The sequence below is a fragment of the Heterodontus francisci genome, chromosome 18 (genome assembly GCF_036365525.1).
Source record: "Heterodontus francisci isolate sHetFra1 chromosome 18, sHetFra1.hap1, whole genome shotgun sequence".
Classification (NCBI taxonomy): Eukaryota; Metazoa; Chordata; class Chondrichthyes; order Heterodontiformes; family Heterodontidae; genus Heterodontus; species Heterodontus francisci.
The window spans coordinates 12,261,142-12,281,859 of NC_090388.1; the positions used below are offsets into that span (position 1 = coordinate 12,261,142).

The following is a 20,718-nucleotide window of genomic DNA, read 5'->3' on the forward strand; positions in this document are numbered from 1 at the left end:
AGAAATTTTTTCTCTGAGGGTCGTGAGTCTTTGGAATTCTCTTCCTCAAAAGGCAGCAGAAGCAGAGTCTTTAAGTATTTTTAAGGCAGAGGTAGATAGATTCTTGATAAGCAAGGGGATGGAAGGTTATCGGGGGTAGGTGGAAATGTGGAGTTGAGGTTACAATCAAATCAGCCATGATTTTATTGAATGGCGAAGCAGGCTCGAGGGGCTGAGTGACCTACTCTGCTCCTTATTCTTATGTTTGTATCTTTTCTATAACCCTGCAAATTAGTTCTCTTCAAATACATGTTTAATTTCCTGTTGAATGGTTAACAAAAGCTTGGTTTCAAGGAGTGTCTTAAGGGAGGGGATAGGGGTCGAGAGGTGGAGAGGTTTAGGGAGGAAATTCCCAAAATGTAGGGCCTAGATGGCTGAAGGTATGGCCACCAATGGTGAATCAAAGGAAATAGGGGATGAACAAAAGGTCAGAGATCTGGGAAGGTTGTAGGGCTGGAGGGGATTACAGAGATAGGGAGGGACGAGGCCATGGAGGGATTTGAACGTGCAATGAGAATTTTAAAATGGAGGCATTCAGGGACTGGGAGCCAATGTAGATCAGCAAGAACAAGAGATGACGGGCCTCAAAGAACACTCACCAAGAATCCAAAGATTACTGCTAAGAATGCAGAAATGCAATTTGCGTGTGACATATGCACCTGAAAAATTAATGAACATAGTTGATAACCTTTTGCCAGCTCCTGATAAAGACTAACAGTGTTTGGGGGATGATGAAGTAACAGCTCATATACACAGCTTGATAGCATCAGGAACAATGATTAAACGGACACTTGAACAGATTAGGCAGGAGGCGACTGAGGATAAATATATGCCAATTTTGTCAAGAGACAATAGCGAATAGGTGTCCAGGACGAAGACAGTCTTGTTTCAAGGGAACTGTAGATGACTGGAATTAGAACAATCCATTTTCAGTCAGCAAATGTCTAATTTTTAGCCAACATATGAAAAAGGGCAGGAAAAGACGAGCTGACCCATCAAGCCTGATATACACCCTGATGGCTAAACACTCCTTCCTGACCTCCCTCCCCTCCCCTCCCCCACCCGTCCCCCTCACATCTACCCTCACAGCAAAGTAATCTCCGTAAACTAGAGAAAGAAACCAAGACTATAAGAGAAGTACTTGTCAAATTCAAAAAGCAATCCAGGAGATCACATGGACCAAGTGTTATCGATAAAGACGCTTACCTTTCACATGGTGATCGCCGCCCTGGTCAGGTACCAGTCCAACACCCTCCTGAAGAAGTACAGAGGATCAGCACCTACTATACCAGCTGACAATGTATTCGAGAGACTTTCTACTGTCTGAGTAAAGAACTGCCTAACATCCAGTCTATTCTGACTCTTACATAGTTTAAACTCATGTCCCCAGGTCCTCCCCAAACTATCGATCTGGAATAGTCTTTCAATAAGGACTCTATCGAGCCCTTTAATTATATATAGATCTCCCTATCAGGTCACCTCTAAGTCTATGCTGTTCTAGAGTAAATAGACTGGGATCCTTGGAGCCTGGGTAGTTGAGGTTCTTTAAGCTAGGAATCATTCGTGTTGCTCTCCTCTGAACCTCTCGTCCCAAGTCCGCTATTCTTTTTGAATGGGATATGTCAAGAAATGTTACTGAAAAATCACGCAGGACACCCTGGTCTCGAGAACAACAAGGAAAAGTGTTTAAAAGTTATGGAGCGAACAAGACTGAACCAGGATAGAGACAATCCAGGGAAAGATTGTGTTTCAGGTCTTACTCACCTACAGATACAATGGACTCAATCCAGTCATCATAAAACCACAGCAAAAAGGTCACTTCAGATATCTTTGAGTAGCTGCCATCACCTTGGTTTGTGTTGGAGGTAAGGGGAACCAGAACTGGTAAGGGAAAAATTTTGATGGCATGAAGGTTGTACCGAAGTCTTCAATGTGGAAACCGAGCCAGGACCCAATTTTAAGGGACGTCCCCCCAGCTACCCACCATCCCACTTGCCACAAGTGGAGTGGAAGCTGCTAGAACATGGGGGTGGGTCAGTAACTGCGCCATTTATGCACACCCACCAGCCACTGCCACCCTGGGTAGGGTCCTGAGATGGGCAGAGCTTAACTGCTAGTGGAGAACGATGAATCCAAGCTGCCACTAGTTGTGTTCAGGCCAATCCACAGTTTAAGCCATTTGATCTGCACAAAGGAGGAACAAGAAGAGGCCATTTAGCCCATTGAGTCTGTTCCACTATTTAATTTGGTCATAGCTGACTTGCATCTCAACTCCATTTACCAGCTCCTTGATACCTTTACCTAATAAAAATGTCGATCAAATTCTTGAACATTTCAGTTGACCCAGCATCTATTGTTTTTTTTGGGGGGGGGGGGGGGGCGATAGTTCCATATTGCCGCTACACTTTGTATGAAAAAGTGCTCCCTGATTTCACTCCCAAATGGGTTTTTAAGGTTATGCCCCAGAGTTCTGGAATCCCCTGCCAGAAGAAATAGTTCCTCTCTATCTACCCTTTCAGATCCTTTTAATGTCATATGTCAGAGGACAGGGATTGCAATTGCAATGGCTCCAAGTTTTTTGATCTTTTATTTTTCTCAGGGAGCAAGGGTGTTTTAATAACCTCTGTAGACACGAATAAAAATACCACACAGACAGAACCAGGGCAAGAAATGAGGCAACTGGAGAGACTGACCCAGAGAATTTTCCAAATACTGGAAATCCAGTCTGTTTAGTGAACCAGTGCTGATTGGTTCCCCATTAGTCACAGTCACCTACCTAAAAGCAGTCAGATACTGAAACATAAGGGAGTGGGGTCAGGGCCACGCTCGAGGCTGGGGCAAGGCTAAAGGCTTCCTTGTGAGGCCTGTGGGCTGAAGCACTCCTGCTCCTTCTGACCACAAGGAGTGCTAAAAGGAGCTGATCTTTCATACTGAGCTTGGACATTTAGCTCTCCCACCTTGGACCTGCTGCCCGGAATCCCACACCATGGGCCACCCCCTCACTCTCTGTTAAATTTAAGTCACGGCACCAGTTACGTTATCAGGCCTCGACTTTTGAAAGTTAATTAGGCCCCCACCTGCCTTTTGCAGGAGACTCGTCCAAGGCCTGATTTGTTTACATCAGTTTACATAGTATTTACAGCACAGATCCTGAGGGGACTTGACAGGGTGGAAGCTGAAAGGATGTTTCCCCTTTTGGGGAGTCTAAAACTAGGGGACACAGTTTAAAAGTAGGGTGTCTCCAATTTAAGATGAAGATGAAGAGATACTTTTTCTCTCAGAGATTGTTAGTCTGTGGGATTCTCTTCCCCCGAGAGCAATGGAAGCTGGGTCATTGAATATTTTTAAGGCTGAGTTAGATAGATTCTTGATTGACAAGTGAGTCAAAGGTTATAGCAGGTAGACAGGAAAGTAGAGTTGAGGCCACAATCAGATCAGCCATGATCTTATCAAATGGCGGAGCAGGCTTGTGGGGCTGAATGGCCTACTCCTGCTCCTAATTCATATGTTCATATATACGTCCATATAGAAGTAGGCCAACAGGAGCAATAGGTCCATTTATATTTGTAAACGTTTAAACAGGTGAGATTAGGGTCCATTTGGGGTTGAGTTTCTGATCCCGATATTTTAAACCCCACCCCCAACCCCTCATCCAACCCTGTCCCACCTGTCAGAGAAGGGGGATTAAAACTGAGTCCGTAGTGACGATATAGAAGAAAAACTTGCATTTATATAGTGCCTTTCCAGGCCACAGGACATCCCAAAATGCTTCACAGTCAACTAATTACTTTTGAAGTGCGGCCACTATTTTTTTGTAGGCAGGTGCAGCAGCCAATTCACATACAGGAAAACTAAATGAATGAAATGAATAACCCACGTAAAATCCTTTTGGAAATGATACAGCGGATTTTTCAAGTTCGGGAGTGGAGGAATATAACACAGAAAGAACATTGGGACCATTAAATGGAGAAATTAATTATGTGAACTTCAATGTCTGTGAAATTCACCGATTGCAATCTATATCTCTACTCAATCCTAAGTGACAAGTCTAACGATCGAGATTATAGAGATAGATAGGGTTTATGACAAAACATCACCCTTATGCCAAATTTTCAACGATGCCATCCTGGGAAGATGGGGGCTGTTCTTAATGAGTGAGACAGAGAGCGTAAACAGTTCTGGTGGGAGAAGAGTGTAGCTATCGATTGTACAATGATATCTCAAGCTGGGAGCAAACCAGTTTGGTCAAGAATGTGGCAGTATAATATATCTCCTTCACTGGCATGAGGCCCATTGCTACATAAGTATTGGTGGGAATAGAGTTCGTACTGGGTGTTGCTGCCTAAGTTTCACTGAGATCATACATCATCTTTCCTCTATGCTAATAGTGCCAGCAGTTGGAAGGTAGCTAATAGAAAAAGCTCTGTTCAAAAAGAGGAGAGGGTAGGTCAAATAGCTAGAGACCAGTCAGTTTAACATCAGTTGCAGGCAAATGCTTAAGAATTGATTTTAGCTCGAAGATAAATGGGCAGCAGGCAGTTAAAATGCCGACTGTGACTGAACAACTTCCTGTCCATCTCCCTTCTCGTGGGTTGTAATTATAACTGTCTTTTTTGAGCGGGTGGGAGAGATAGAGAGAGACATGCTGGAAACATTCGTTCCATTTTAAACATTTACCTCCTCCACCGTGACAGCAGTGTGTACCATCTACAAGATACTTTGCAGCAACTTGCCAAGGCTTCTTTGACAGCACCTTCCAAACCTATGGCCTCTATCGCTTAGAAGGGCAAGGTCAGCAAGCACATGGGAACACCAGCACCTGCAAGTTCTCCTCCATGTCGCACGCCATCCTGACATGGAAATACAAGGGCCATTCCTTCACTGTCACTGGGTCAAAATCCTGGAACTCTCTCCCTAACAGCACTGTGGGTGCACCTATACCACATGGACTGTGGTTCAAGAAGGCAGCTCACCACCACCTTCTTAAGGGCAATTAGAGGTGAGCAACAAATGCTGGCCTTGCCAGCGATGCCCACATCCCATGACCAAATAAAGACGGAGGGGTCTTCTGTAAATATGCAGATTCGGCTCTGATGATTATATGAGGGGCCCGACTGTGACTTTGAGCTGAACCCTTGCAGCAAGAGAAGCCGAGGCCCAAAAAGAGCAGAAGAAATAGGAGCAGGAGTAGGCCATTTGGCCCTTCGAGCCTGCTCTGCCATTCAATACAATCATGGCTGATCATCTACTTCAACTCAACTTTCCCGTCCTACCCTACTATATCCCTCAATTCCCTTAATCTCCAAAAATCTATTGACCTCAGTCTTGAATATACTCAATGACTGCGTGTCCATAGTTCTCTGGGGTAGAGCATTCCAAAGATTCGCAACCCTCTGAATGAAGATGTTTCTCCTGATTTCAGTCTGAAATGAATGACCCTTATCCTGAGAGTTCTGAACTCTCCAGCCAGGACATACAATCTCTCAGCATCTACCCTTCCATGACCTCTGAGAATTTTACGTGTTTCAATGAGATCACCTCTTATTCTTCTAAATTGCAGAGAATATAAGCCCATTCTACTCAATCTCTCCTCATAGAACAGTCCTGTCATTCCAGGAATCAATCTAGAAAGTAGGTTCATTTTTTTTAAAATCTTGGTTTCTTTGCAGTCTAGGTCCCCACAAGTACCATAGTCCTCCCCTGGGCCCAGGGCTTCTCTCCCCCATCTGCTAGCAATGACCTCCAACCCATTCACTAGCAACCCAATCACTTAGCTGTGTGTAGGGAACCATTCCTTTGTGTAGCAGCCTCCTGCAGCTTGCAATCCTTGCTCCAGCCTAGCAAGCTAACGTTTTATCACTGGGTAGTGGAAATCTGGAACTCTCTCCCCCAAAACGCTGTTGGTGCTGGGGGTCAATTGAAAATTTCAAAACTGAGGTTGATAGATTTTAGTTAGGCAAGAATATTAAGGGTTACAGAAACTAGGCAGTTAGGTGGAGTTAAGATGCAACTCAGCCACAATCTAATTAAATGGCGGAACAGGCTTGAAGGGCTGAATGGCCTCTTCCTGTTCCTATTTACCCACTTGGTTCCATAACCCTTAATACCATAACCTCAAAAACATGTTGACTGCTGCCAAGGAGATAAAATTATGGCTTTAGAATCTGTAATTTGAGATGAAATGAGTACGAACTTAGAAATGCACGGGTTAATCACAGGCAGTCAACACAGATCTATTAAAGGCTAATTGTGTTTGCCAGATTTAATTGAGATTTTCTTAGGAAGTCAATTGGATTGATACAAGGGGCACAGTAAATTAATTTTCAGAAGGTGTTTGATCAGTTATCCCAAAGGAGTCTCGTCATAACATATCAGGCTTATGGCCTAAGAGAAAATGTAGCAGCAAGCATAAAAGTTGGCTGATGGACAGGAAACAAAAGTTAAGCTTAATGAGTGTGGCTCAGTTTATGGAATCATAGAATAGAATCATATGGTTAAAGCACAGAAGAAGGCCATTCAGCCATCTGGTCCATGCTGGCTCTCTGCAAGAGCAACTCAACTAGCCCCGCTCCCCTTTCTTTTCCTCGTAGCCCTGCAAATCTTTTCTCTTCAGATAATTATCCAATGACCTTTTCCATGATTGAATCTGCCTCCACCACACTATTAGGCAGTGCATTCCAAGCCCTAACCACTTGCTGATTAGACACGTTTTTCATCATGTTTCCTCTGGTTTTTTGCCAATCACCTTAAAACAGTGTCCTCTGGTTCTCAATGCTTCTGCCAGTGGGAACAGTTTCTCCCTATCTACTCTGATATATATAAATATATATGGCTGATCTGTACTTCAACTCCATTTGCCTGACTTAGCTTCATATCCCTTGATTCCTTACTTAATAAAACTCAATCAATCGCAGTCCTGAAAGCTCCATTGACCCACAGCATCCACAGCCTTTAAGGGGACAGAATTCCAGATTTCCACTACACTTTGTGTGGAAAAATGCTTCCTGATTTAGCTCCTGAATGGCCTTGCTCTAATTTTAAAACTATATCCCCTTGTTCCTGATTGCTCCACTGGAAGAAGAAAGACTTGTATTTTCCTCGCACCTTTCACGATCTCAAGGCGCCCCCAAAGCACTTTACGGCCAAAGAAGTACTTTTTCTTTGAAGTGTGGTCACTGTTGGGAACTTGGCATCAAAATGCGCACAGCAAGATCCCACAAACAGCAATTGAGATAAATGACCCGATAAGTTGTCTTTAGTGATAAGAACACAAGAAATAGGAACAGGAGTAGGCACATCAAGACTACTCTGCCATTTTATAAGGTCATGGGCAATCTTCTACCCTTCTACCTCAACCTCACTTCCTTGAAGTATCTCCATGTGCCTTGATTCCCTTAGTGCCCAAATATCTCTCGATCTCAGTCTTGAATATACTCATTGTCTGAGCATCCACAGCGCTCTGGGGTAGAGAATTACAAAGATTCACAACCCCCTAAGAGAAGAAATTTCTCCTCATCTCTGTCCTAAATGGCCAATTATTCCCTTTTCAAGTACATTAATTTCCATGCAAAATACAATAGGGCAGGTGTATAATGGGTGGCTGATTCCCTACCACCCACTTTGTGCCCCCCACTAGGGTTGGGTTTTACCCACCATGGGTCCTTCTATTCTGTGATTCCTATGGTGCTATAAGTGAAAGAGGAGGTTTTCACCGTGCCATTAAAACTCAAAGATCAGACAGCCAGTTTATTCTAGGCACAGAATGAGCACTAGATGGCAGCAAGCTTTGGGTGACAAACTAGTGGTTTATTTCATCCATTAGTTTAGTTTAGAGATACAGCACTGAAACAGGCCCTTCGGCCCACCGAGTCTGTGCCGACCATCAACCACCCATTTATACTAATCCTACACTAATCCCATGTTCCCTTCCACATCCCCACCTGTCCCTATATTTCCCTACCACCTACCTATACTAGGGGTAATTTATAATGGCCAATTTACCTATCAACCTGCAAGTCTTTTGGCTTGTGGGAGGAAACCGGAGCACCCGGAGAAAACCCACGCAGACACAGGGAGAATTTACAAACTCCACACAGGCAGTACCCAGAATTGAACCCCGGTCGCTGGAGCTGTGAGGCTGCGGTGCTAACCACTGCGCCACTGTGCCATTAATTGGGACCAATTGAGAAAGAGCACTCAGTCACATCATTTACATACTGAAACCTGATTGGCTGAAAGCTTCAAATATACTCCATTGGCTGTAAGGCACTTCGGGACATCCTGAACTTGTGAAAGTTGATATATAAATGCAATGTCTCTCTTTTTGTATTCTTTCTGTCTTTCTTTCTATCTTTATTAGAAGAACTGTGAATGGAGTTGATGATTGTGGAATTGTCAGCGAGCAGTCCCACTCCTGACCTTAGAATGGAGGGTTGGTCATTGAGGAATCAGCTGAGGATGGTTCTCTCCTGCAGCTATGCTCTTGGAGTGTGGTGAATGGCCTCTGACGATCATGATCATCTTCCCTTGTCTCAGGTATGAGTCCACTTACTGGAGATTTTCCCTTTGGCCCCAATGACCTCAGTTTTGCTTGGGGCACTTTGTTACCAAAGACAGCTGAATATTACCTTGAAGTTTAGGGCATTTTTTCACACCTGTTCTTTGACATTCAGCTCTTGCACCCACGCCCAGATCAAAGCTGTGATGAGATCTGGAGCCAAATGGTTCAACTTTTTAAAACATTCTTCCTTGGGATGTAAGCATCGCAGGCAATGCCGGTATTTGTTGTCCATCTCGAAATGCTCTTGAGAACATTTCTGAGCAGGTTAAAGTCTTTGAATAACGCTCTTTAGATAACTGTTTGATTCTGACCTCCCATAAATATTCAATGATCTATTTATCACTCTTTGACAGATTTATATCATGAAATTATAATCAAGAAAACATGGACCTATTTCATCAGGACTCTCTCTCCGTAAAATTGCAAGGTCACTAAACCCAAAGCACAGGATGAGGTTCTGTAGTGGTTATGTTCTTCTTTGTCTTCTTCTTTGGCCTCCTTATCTCGAGAGACAATGGGTAAGCGCCTGGAGGTGGTCAGTGGTGTGTGGAGCAGCGCCTGGAGTGGCTATAAAGGCCAATTCTAGAGTGACAGGCTCTTCCACAGGTGCTGCAGAAAAATTTGATTGTCGGGGCTGTTACACAGTTGGCTCTCCCCTTGCGCCTCTGTCTTTTTTCCTGCCAACTGCTAAGTCTCTTCGACTCGCCACACTTTAGCCCCGCCTTTATGGCTGCCTGCCAGCTCTGGCGAATGCTGGCAACTGACTCCCACGACTTGTGATCAATGTCACAGGACTTCATGTCGCGTTTGCAGACGTCTTTAAAGCGGAGACATGGACGGCTGATGGATCTGGTACCAGTGACGAGCTCACTGTACAATGTGTCTTTGGGGATCCTGCCATCTTCCATGCGGCTCACATGGCCAAGCCATCTCAAGCGCCGCTGGCTCAGTAAGGTGTATAAGCTGGGGATGTTGGCCGCCTCGAGGACTTCTGCATTGGAGTTACGGTCCTGCCACCTGATGCCAAGTATTCTCCGGAGGCAGCAAAGATGGAATGAATTGAGAAGTCAATCTTGGCTGACATCCGTTGTCCAGGCCTCGCTGCCATAGAGCAAGGTACTGAGGACACAGGCTTGATACACTCGGACTTTTGTGTTCGGGACGAATAATTAAAGAGGCCTGGACTAGTCATCAATTCCCCCCTAGCAGTTTGAGAATTTGAAATCAGATTTTAAAACTCTGAAAATTAAAATTCTGTAATCAACAATAACAACAACTTGCATTTATAAAGCGCCTTTAACTTAGAAAACACCCCAAGCAGTATTATCAAACAAAATTTGACACCGAGCCACATAAGGAGATATTAGGACAGGTAACCAAAAACTTGGTCAAAGAGGTAGCTTCTAAGGAGCTTCTTAAAGACGGAAAGAGGCGAAGATGTTTGGGGAAGACAGAGACATTGGAATAGACATGTCTAGAGGCGACAAAGGCATGGATGAGGATTTCAGCAGCTGATAAGCTGAGGCAGGGGCGCAGATGGGCGATGTCTCGAAGGTGGAAGTAGATGGTCTTGATGATGAAGAAGATATGAGGTCAGAAGCTCAGTTGAGGGTTAATTAGGACACCAAGGCTGCGAATGGCCTGGTTCATCCTCGGACAGTGCCTGTTAATAAAAGTGACCCTGAATCTATCAGACTGTTGAACCCAACTGATTCACTAATGTCTTTTAAGGAAGGAAACCTGCTGTCCTTATCCGGTCTGGCAGTCACGTGACTTCAGTCGCACACCAATGCCCTTCAGACCTCTGGGCAAGTAGAGATGCAGAATAAATGCTGGCCTTGGCAGCAATGCCTACATACAAAGAGCTTGCTGTGTGCAAATTGGTTGCCACACTTATGACAATACAACAGTGACTACACTTCAAAAAGTACTTCATTGGCTGTAAAGCACTTTGGGACAAGGTCAAAGGAACATAGGAGCAGGAGTAGGCCATTCAGCCCATCGAGCCTGTCCCGCTTCAATGCCTTTTCCCCACACTATCCTCATATCCCTTTGTCATGAAGGCACTATATGAATGCAAGTCTTTCTCTTTGAGATAGAGGACATCTGCTAATGACTTCTGACCTAATTGCTGAGTGTTCGCTTTTCAGATCCTTTCCAATTGCTTGTCGAACTGTCTGACCATCTGGGCAAGCTAACAGCCACACCACGTCCTACCATCGTACTCTAACCACAGTCCACTGCAAACAGAAAAAGCTCACACCTCAAAAAAACTCTCCATCATTTGATAACACGCAAACATTTTCAAATTTGATTGACTTCCGAGCTTTCATACAGATAAGAACTGCATTTTGTGAAGTCATTTTGCATTTATCAGCAGTGCTGCATAAACTGAGGTGGGGGAGGGGTGGGTGGGAATAAACTGGTTTAGATAAAGCATTAATCTCCCGAGAAGATCAGGACTGATTTTTCTCTTTGGATTAAAATGATGTGATGCAAAAATCCTTGGATATAAAGAGTGATTCAGTTTAAAGTCCAAAACAAACACAGACAGAGGCTGCACATATTGAAGCCGTGCTTACCCAAAGATACCAGGCATCGGGTTCTGGAAGCAAAAGGACTCCTTTCAGTCCAAAATGATTGGTTTCGGGAATTAAAAGTAAGCATCAATTTAGGAGCTTATGCTTATAGGGCTACACAGGACAGGCTGAATTTTAACCTAAAAATGGGGGGGTTTGGGTCAGGTGGGTGGGGGGGAGTTAAAATCTGAAAAATCTGTTTCTTGATCCAAATCCACCTCCAACTCGCCTATTTCTGACCAACCTACTCCAAGGAGGCGGGTTAGAACTTGAAATATGATAATGGGATTGCGAACCTCATTGTCATGCAATTTTTCAACTTTATTTCTGGTCTGTCAGATCAACTGGCAGCTTCATTGAGGTGGGGGCTCGGCCGATTCAGGAGATGAATGCCTTCACACCTCCTGGTCTGAGGAACCTCTGTGATTGGGCGCCTCCCTCACGACTATCCCACAACCCCCACTAATTCCACCACAATGCCTCCAATCTCTGCCCCCCACCACCAGGCTCCCAATCTCCTATCACCACCAGGCCCTTAATTCCCCCCCCCCCCCCACCACCGCAGGAAATGTGTAACCTTGCTTAGTTTTTGTACCTGTGTCCTCCTCGTCTGATGCTCATTATCCAGGTTAGATTTGCTGAAAGGGTAGAGGTGGGAGGAGGTAGCGTGTGCAACACAAACGCCAGCATGGATCAGTTGGGCCGGATGGCCAATTCCTCTGCTACCCATTCTCTGTAATTCTATGCAACTTAGATGGGTTTAAATAACACTTAGGCAAGGCTTTACAATCGATGAAATGAGAAAAAAGTTGATCCCAATGCCAAAGGAGAGATTAGAAGGGATCAGAGATCGGACACATGGGCAAGATGAGCTTCAACGAGGGTATTGGCGGGAGATAGGAGGGTAAATGATTCAGGCTCAGGGCTAATGCAGGGAGAAAACTTTGAGAGAAGTTTGGATTGGTGAGCTGGGGAAGAGCGGGATGTGGCAGAGGCAGCTGAATGGACGGTCTCAGTCTTCGGTCTCAGTCCTAGGGACAAAGAAATCCATGCGCTTCTCGCACATGTTGTTGGAGGTGAAAGTAAAAGGGGAAGTGGAAAGGAGTTTAAGGAAATGGTTGGAAATGGAGAAGAGCAGCGAAAGGTTATCTTTGCTCTCCAGAAGGGTGGGGAGGAGAAGTCATTGCTAACAGTTTCTGCTGACACTGGGATAGGGAAAAGTGTAAGCAAATGAGGGCCATTCCACTGAGCTGGACAAGAGAGATAAAAACAAGAAATGGTGGAAATACTCAGCAGGTCTGGCAGCATCCGTGGAGAGAGAAGCAGAGTTAACGTTTCAGGTCAGTTCTGATGAAGGGTCAGTGACCTGAAACGTTAGCTCCGCTTCTCTCTCCACGGATGCAGCCAGACCTGCTGAGTATTTCCAGCATTTCTTGTGTTTATTTCAGATTTCCAGCATCCGCGGTATTTTGCTTTTATAAGAGAGGAGAGATATTGGTCAACGGCTGCAGAGTGGTCAAGAAGGATGAGGAAGGATAATGGCTTGGTGGGTTATTGGAAACTGGGGAAGCGTCCGAGGTAGCTAGATGTACGGTCTCAGTCTTGGTGACAAAGAAGCCCACAAGTAAAGCCTGGCTACCCGACCCAAACGCGACTACACCCAACTACATGTGTCGGGTTTGGGTGGGACCGGGTCTATATTCTGTGTCCAGCATTCATACTCGGCCTGGGTCGGGCTGAGCTGTACTGGCTGCGTGTTTTATAAATAAATGCATTATTACATTTTAGCAAGTGTTTTTTCCACTTCTCGGTGTGCAAATGGCTCCTATAATTAAATTCATTGCGATTTTTGGGTCGGGTCAAACATGAAAAAAAATTAAAGGACTCGGGGTCCAGTCGAGTTCGGTTTGACTGTGGTCGGGTCAGTCCCAGGCCAGGTATTAATTTTATACCCGAGCCAGGCCCTTACCCACAAGCTCCTCACACTTGCTATTGGAGCTGAGGGTGAAGAGAACATAGGAGTAGACCATTAGGTCTCTCAACCCAATTAATTAGATCGTGACTGAATTGTATCTTCATCCATCTGCCTTGGTTCTGTAACTCTGAGTACTCTTACCTAATAGAGCGGCACAGTGGCACAGTGGTTAGCACCGCAGCCTCACAGCTCCAGGGACCCAGGTTCGATTCTGGGTACTGCCTGTGTGGAGTTTGCAAGTTCTCCCTGTGTCTGCGTGGGTTTTCACCGGGTGCTCTGGTTTCCTCCCACATCCAAAGACTTACAGGTGATAGGTAAATTGGCCGTTGTAAATTGCCCCTAGTGTAGGGAGGTGATAGGGAATATGGGATTACTGTAGGGTTAGTATAAATGGGTGGTTGTTGGTTGGCACAAACTCAGTGGGCTGAAGGGCCTGTTTCAGTGCTGTATCTCTAAATAAATAAAAATATATCAGTCTCCGATTTGACATTTTCTATTAAACTGACCTCAACAACATTTTGGGGGAGAAAGTTGCAGATAGGCGGCACAGTGGCCCAGTGGTTAGCACCGCAGCCTCACAGCTCCAGCGACCCGGGTTCAATTCTGGGTACTGCCGGTGCAGAGTTTGCAAGTTCTCCCTGTGTCTGCGTGGGTTTCTGCTGGGTGCTCCGGTTTCCTCCAACAGCCAAAAGACTTGCAGGTTGATAGGTAAATTGGCCATTGTAAATTGCCCCTAGTATAGGTAGGGGAATATAGGGACAGGTGAGGATGTGGTAGGAATATGGGATTAGTGTAGGATTAGTATAAATGGGTGGTTGATGGTCGGCACAAACTCGGTGGGCCGATGGGCCTGTTTCAGTGCTGTATCTCTAAATAAAAAAATAAAAAAAAATTTCCACCATCCTTTGTGTCAAGAAGTACGTCCTGACATCATCCCACATGGCCTGGCTCTAATTTTAAGGTTATGCCCATTTGTTCTGGACTCCCCTCCCAGAGGAAATATCCTTATCCTTATCAACTCCTTTGATCATCTTTAACAGCTAAATTTGATCATCCCTTATTCTTCTATATTCAAGGGAACTAAAGACTAGTCTGTGCAACCTGTCCTCATAATTTTAGCCCTGGTGTCATTCTGGTGAATCTGTGCTGCACCCCCTCCAAGACCATTATATCCTTACTGAGGTGCAGTGCACAAAAATGAATGCAGTTACTCCAAATGGAGTCTCACCAGAGATCTGTACAGCTATAGTGTGGCTTCCAACCCCTTTGAATTCCAGCCCCCTTGATAAAGGCTGAGATTTCATCAGCCTTATGAATGATTTCTTATACCTGGGATACAGGGGATAGGGGTTTAAGGAGACAGTTGTTAGTGGAGAAGGTCACTGACGCTTTAACTACGCTTGGTAATGGAAGGATGCAGCCAAGCAAGGGCAGTCTGGTGTGTAAAACATCTCTCACAGAGTAGCTAAGGGCTGTGAACAAAATATTGTTGGACTCACAAAGAGGCTCAGTTGGATGAGAGGTCAGAAGAGGACTGCTGCCACTGATAAACAAAGATGAAGACGGAGAGTAAACATTTGCCAAAAAGTAGATCAACAGCTGCAAGTTTGAAACCCCGTTCTAATCTTGTTTGATCTTTCAATCACATGGCCTTTCTCGACATCAAAGTCTTGCTACGAGGTGCTGCTGGAAATGACAGGCATATTACAGAACATGTTTATATTTGTTAGGACCACTCACTCAGCGTCACTGAATGCTGACGTCATCCAGAGGGCTGAATGAAAGATCCTGCCTGCAGCGCATGGATTTTAACCTTTCTGGGGCTGTGTCACCCAAGGAACCTTCTCTAGCAGTTAGCAACCTCCTGTGGTTGTATTTTTTACTTATTTGTATTTATAAACATTTTTTTAAAGATTTACATACGGCACAGAAACAGGCCATTCAGCTCAACTGGTCTATACCAGTGTTTATGCTCCAAACAGGCCTTCTTCCTCCTCTCTTCATTTTATCGCATGACCATATCCTTTTATTCCTTTCTCCCTCATGTACTTACCTAGCTTCCTCTTAAATATGTCGATGCTATTCACCTCAACCACTCCCAGTGGTAGCACATTCCAGATTCTAAACATTCTCTAGGTAAAGAACTTCTCCTGAATTCCCTATTGGATTTATTGGTGACTGTTATATTTCTGTTCCCTTGTGTTTTCCTGGAAGTGGAAACATTTTCTCTACATCAACCCTCTCCCCGCTGCACATGCCCACATTCCCACTCTTCCTGAAATCACAGATTCCTGCTGGGGTACAGTTCCACGAGTGCCTGATCCAAGTGACCAACATTCATAAACCTAGAGCAAGGAGCAACATGGTTTTGACCATGAGTTCTGAGTTACCCTGCTCCTCCTCAGGCTGTGCTATAACACTACCTTACCAACAAACTCGGCATTGAAATCCATGTAAGGGAGTCAAGTTGCTCTACTTACCCATTACTCACGAAACATGGCAGTAAAAGTTAGGGCGTGTGCTTTCAGGTGTATGTGAGTTTTCGACACATGATAAGTCTTTATCAAAGTACCCGCAGAGTTGCACGCCATGTTGTGCCACACAGCATCCTGCACGTTATCTTGCAAGACTTATTCTGGTTTAAATACTGCACGTTGCAGGGTAGATGCCAGTGTTGTAGCTGTACTGGAACAGCTTGGCTTAGAGGCACAGCAAGTTCTGGAGCACAGGTCTTCAGTACTATTGCCGGAGTGTTGTCAGGACCCATAGCCTTTGCAGTATCCAGTGCCTTCAGTCATTTCTTGCTATCATACGAAGTGAATGGAATTGGCTGTAGTCTGTCATCTGTGATGCTGGGGACTTCAGTAGGAGGCTGAGATGGATCATCAACTCAGCACTTCTGACTGAATATTGTTGCAAATGCTTCAGCCTTATCTTTTGCACTGATGTGCTGGGATACCCCATCATTGAGGACAGGGATATTTGTGGAGCTACCTCCTCCAGTTAGTTGTTTAATTGTCCACCACCATTCATGACTGGATGTGGCAGGACTGCAGAGCTTAGATCTGATCCATTGGTTCTGGGATCGCTTAGCTCTGTCTATCGCATGCTGCCTATGCAGTTTGGCACACAGATAGCCCTATGTTGTAACTTCCCCAGGTTGACACCTCATTTTGAGGAACGCCTGGTGCTGCTCCTGGCATGCCCTCCTGCAATCTTCACTGAAGCAGGGTTGGTCTTCTGGCTTGATGGTAATGGTAGAGTGAGGGATATGCTGGACCATGAGGTTACAGATTTTGGTTGAGTACAATTCTGCTGCTGCTGATGGCCCACAGTGCCTCATGGATGCCCAGTTTTGCATTGCTAGATCTGTTCAAAATCTATCCCATTTAGCACGGTGACAGTGCCACACAACACGATGGAGGGTATCCTCAATGTGAAGGCGGGACTTCGTCTCCAGAAGGACTGTGCAGTGGTCACACCTACCAATACTGTCGTGGACAGATGCATCTGCGGCAGGCAGATTGGTGAGGATGAGGTCAAGTATATTTTTCCCTCTTATTGGTTCCCTCACCACCTGCCACATACACAGTCTAGCAGCTGTGTCCTTTAGGACTCGGCCAGCTCGGTCAGTAGTGGTACTACCGAGCTACTCTTGGTGATGGACTTTGAAGTCCCCCACCCAGAGTACATTCTGTGCCCTTGCCACCCTCTGTACTTCCTCCAAGTGGTGTTCAACATGGAGGAGCACTTTTTCATTAGCTGAGGGAGGGCAGTGGGTGGTAATCAGCGGGAGGTTTCCTTGCCCATGTTTGACCTGATGCCATGAGACTTCATGGGGTCCAGAGTCAATGTTGAGGACTCCCAGGGCAACTCCCTCCCTACTGTATACCACTGTGCTGCCAGCTGGGTCTGTCCTGCCGGTCGGACAGGACATACCCGGGGATGGTGATGGTGGTGTCTGGGACATTGTCTGTCAGGTATGATTCTGTGAGTATGACTATGTCGGGCTGTTGCTGCTTAGATAAGGGACCCTGTATTTTTGAAAAATATATTATTCATTCATGAGATGTGGGTGTTAGTGGTAAGGCGGGAGATTATTGCCCATTCCTAATTGGCCTTGAGATGGTGGTGGTGAGCTGCCTTCTTGAACCGCTACAGTCTATGTGGTGAAGGCACTTCCGCAATGCTGTAAAGTTGGGAATTCCAGAATTTGTCCAAGTCAGGAGGTGAATGACCTGGAGGAGAACTTGGAGTTGGTGGTACTCCCTCGTGCCTGCTGCCCATTTCCTGTAATGGACAACAACTCACAGTCGCCCCAGCCCCGAGAATCTCATTTAAACAAACATTTCACCAACTGGTACTCTCTGATAATCATCACAACTGTGTGAGCTGATCACTAAAATGAAAGAATTTATTCTTGTTTCTTGGTAACTAACAGGATTTAAATTTGTTTTCTTTATTAGGGAATATAGTCATAATTTCGATAACAAGCAGGAAAGGGCAGGAGCTGAGTTTAGGCACTCTTGTAAAAACATCATTTCAAGAGTGTGTAATTGCTTATTTTGTTCTCTACCAGTTTATTTCTTGTTACTTTGTTCTCTTTTGATATTTTTCGCTCTCCTCTGGTACCTCTCGTTTTTAATCTCTGCAACTAGAAAGGGAGGAACCAGTATTCTTTACCATTCTGGTCTCCTCCATTATCTTGAGATCCTTTGTGGCAGTCTTTCCAATGCAAAAGAAAGTAAAGATTCACACATATATATATATATATATATATATATATATATATATATATAAACTTTCGCAACCTCAGGACATCCCGAAATGCTTTACAGTGAAGTACTTCTTGAAGTGTAGTCACTGTTGTAATATCGGAAATGTAGCTGCCAACTTGCACACAGCAAGATCCCACAAGCAGCGATGCGGGAATGACCACAACACCTGTATTTAGTGATGTTGGTTGAGAGATGAATATCGGATAGGAAAGCAGTTGCCCATGCTCTTCTTCAAAATAGTGTCATGGGATCATTTACACCCATCTGAAAGGGCAGACAGGTCCTTGCTTTAACTCCTCATTTGAAAGGTAGCAAGCACTCTGTTTGTACTGCACCGGAGTGTCAGTTTTGATATTTGTGCTCAAGTCTCTGGACTTGAATCTATAACCTTCTGACTCAGAGACAAAAGTGCTGCCAACTGAGCTACAGATGACATTCCATCCATGTCCCCGATGGGAAAGGGCAGGACAGCAGAGAAAGAACAACAACAACAACTTGTATTTGATATAATAAGACACCCCAAGGCACTTCACATGAGCATTACAAAGCAAAATTTAGGATTTAAGGAGGATTTAAGGAGGATTTAAGGAGCGACTTAAAGGTGGAAAGTGAGGTGGAGAGGTTTAGGGAGGGAATTCCAGAGTTTAAGGCCGAGGTAGTTGGAGGCACAGCCAGCAAAGATGGAGTGATTAAATCAGGGACGTTCAAGAGGCCAGAGTTAGAGAGCAGATATCTTGAAGAGTTTTGGCACTGGAGGAGATTACAGACATAGGGAGGGGCAAGACCACGAAGGAATTTGAAAACAAGGATGAGAATTTTAAAATGGAGGCGTTGCTCAAACGGGAGCGAGTGTAGGTCAGCGAGCACAGGGGTGGTAGGTGAACAGGAATTGGTGTGAGTTAGAAGATGGGCAGCAGACTTTTGGATGACTTCAAGATTATGGAGGGTAGCATGTAGGAGACCAGCCAGGAGTGCATTGCAATAGTCAAGTCTAGAGGTAACGAAGGCATGAATGAATCTTTCAGCAGCAGATGAGCTGAGACAGGGTGAAGTCAGGCAATATCATGAAGGTGAAAATAGGCGGTCTTTGTGATGATGTGGATATGTGGTTGGTAACTTGTGAGGGTTAAATATGACACCAAGGTTGCCAACAGTCTTGTTCAGCCTCAGACAGTTGCCATGGGGAGGGACGGAGTCGGTAGCTAAGGAATGGGGTTTGTTGCGGGGACTGAAGATAGCAGCTTTGATCTTCCCAATATTTATTTGGAGGAAATTTCTGATCATCCAGTACCGGATGTCAGATAAGCGGTCTGATAACTTAGCAACAGTGGAGGAGTCGAGAGAGGTGGTGGTGAGGTAGAGCTGGGTGTTGTCAGCGTACATGTGAAAACTAACGCCGTGCTTTTGGATTATGTCGTCGAGAGGCAGCATGTAGATGAGAAATAAGAGGGGGCCAAGGATAGATCCTTGGGGATCACCAGAGGTAACTGTGCAGGAGTAGGAAGAGAAGCTGTTGCAAGTGATACTCTGGCTCTGTCCAATAGATAAGAATGGAATCAGACAAGGGAGATGTCTGTGATGGTGCAGGAGTGATTAAATGACAAAAGGGATGATGATAGTATGGAGGCAGTAGGAGGTGATAATAAGATAAGTACAGAAACACAAAGAGAGGCACAGAGTTGACAGCAGAATACAGACCTCATCCCCACCCCCAACCTCTCTCTGGCTCTGCACTCATTTCAATGCTGTTTCATCTCTGACATCCATTAGTTCTGATGAACAGTCACCGACCTGCAAACGTTAACTCTGTTTCTCTCTCTCCATAGATGCTGCCTGGTTCCTGTTTTTATTTCAGATTTCCAGTATCCACAATATTTTTCTTTTAGCTGATGGGAATCTGGATGGATTTGAAAAGGCTCTTGTCGTTTGCTCACGTCGTGTGTTTGCTGTCATCCAGTTTCTATTTTTAACTTCACATTACTTTACGGACAACTGAACAGGAAAAACAGCCTCCTTGTTGCTCTGGAACCAGAATGACCCCAGGTTAGCCACTGAAATGGACGTTATTCCTTCTGGGATGTTTCAGAATGAGTGCAGCGTTAACCCTGGTGTCTGAGTTCTGTTTCGGTAGCGCTCAGCATGAAGCAGTCTCCATTGTAACAGCCCGTGGCTAATTTCCATGCATTTAAATACAATTTGCAATTTCTGTAAATCTCATGTTAATCTCATGCATGATTGACAAAACACACATATGGTTTAATGCCCTGCACATAAGGGGCTGGATTTTACAGGGCTCCCGAGGTCGGGCTCCGTGGCAGGGGGAGACGGGAGGGCCAGGCCTGATCTTCCTGATGGCGGCAAGGCTCCATGGCGGCCCCCCACAACCCCGCCGCTGGGTGACAGGACCCAGCTTTGCAATTTGAAATGAGCACCATGAATACATTTTAAATAAACTTACCTGGGATTTTACAGGACCGCTGCGATCTTCAGCACGGCAGCCGGCACTCCCGTGCCTTCACTTCCCCTTTTTTTTTTAAGAGATGCAGCACTGAAACAGGCCCTTCGGCCCACCGAGTCTGTGCCGACCAACAACCACCCATTTATACTAACCCTGCAGTAATCCCATAATCCCTACCACCTACCTACACTAGGGGCAATTTACAATGGCCAATTTACCTATCAGCCTGCAAGTCTGGCTGTGGGAGGAAACCGGAGCACCCGGCGAAAAGCCACGCGGTCACAGGGAGAACTTGAAAACTCCGCACAGGCAGTACCCAGAATCGAACC

At 45.2% G+C, this 20,718-nt stretch overlaps 1 long non-coding RNA gene across 1 annotated transcript in view; it reads left to right on the forward strand.

Moving 5' to 3' along the window:
• LOC137379448 (uncharacterized) overlaps positions 1–20,143 on the forward strand; it is a 142,986-nt gene extending 122,843 nt beyond the window's left edge. Inside the window, exon 3 of the long non-coding RNA XR_010976815.1 lies at positions 19,758–20,143. This is a non-coding gene — a long non-coding RNA (uncharacterized lncRNA). The remainder of the gene's footprint in view (positions 1–19,757) is intronic.
• The last annotated feature ends 575 nt before the right edge of the window (positions 20,144–20,718 follow it).